The sequence below is a fragment of the Python bivittatus genome, unplaced genomic scaffold (assembly GCF_059951505.1).
Source record: "Python bivittatus isolate LINGU-HERP-01145 unplaced genomic scaffold, Pbiv_v1 ctg000850_np1212, whole genome shotgun sequence".
NCBI lineage: Eukaryota > Metazoa > Chordata > Lepidosauria > Squamata > Pythonidae > Python > Python bivittatus.
The window spans coordinates 46911464-46912274 of NW_028277112.1; the positions used below are offsets into that span (position 1 = coordinate 46911464).

General features: G+C 39.7%; 1 protein-coding gene across 1 annotated transcript in view; it reads left to right on the top strand.

Moving 5' to 3' along the window:
• The window catches only part of TYRP1 (tyrosinase related protein 1), a 279196-nt gene that overhangs the window by 267179 nt on the left and 11206 nt on the right, over positions 1 to 811 (top strand). The gene's annotated exons all lie outside the window — the stretch shown is intronic.

The following is an 811-nucleotide window of genomic DNA, read 5'->3' on the forward strand; positions in this document are numbered from 1 at the left end:
ACAACATTTTGCAGAGGCTACAGATCCCATTCCTAAGAGATTGGGGAAGTCACATGTGACCCTGACATCTGAGCATTCACACCTGTAATCTAAGGCCATTGACTGAATTAATGGCAAAACCAAAATTTAAACCAGAGTCTTCCTGACTCAGTGCCCCAGAAGTAGGTCTTAATCTTATATATAGCAATGATTTCTCTCACCCTCCTTCCACCACGAGTGCCCCAAAGTAGTAGGGAAAGAGAAGAAATCTATTCAGACCAATGTTTTATGTTTCATTGATCCAGTTTGCCGTCTTCAAACGTATGTGAAAACCAACTTGCATTTTATACATCCACATCTGCACATTTGGGAATGTTCTAGTTTAATTCACAACTCAAAACATCTAGACAAAAAAATTGTACATATTGGGAAACAAGGTACATGCAAATGAATACCATTTTTTACCCAGCCTTTGGGGGCAGGGGCAAACCAATGCCTAAATATGGTGAAATGAAGTTACAAGTAGGAAAAAACAATTAACAGTTGAACACAACCAAAATGGACAGATAATGTATAAATCTCCCATATATTGCCTGTCTTAGGCATATGATACAGTGGCCTTTGGGAAAATAAAAGGCATTCAACGGCTAAGTGTTCTTGTGGTACGCAACATTAACTCTGAGTGGTTCTTAGCTAAACACTAGGGATGTGAGCTCTTTTCTCTAAGTCTGACCTCCCTGCGTTATTTCTTAGATTACGTGGTTGACCTGGTAATACAGCAGATCTTATTCCCTCACCCTCACGCCCCTGCTTCTTTCTTTTCAAATATCAG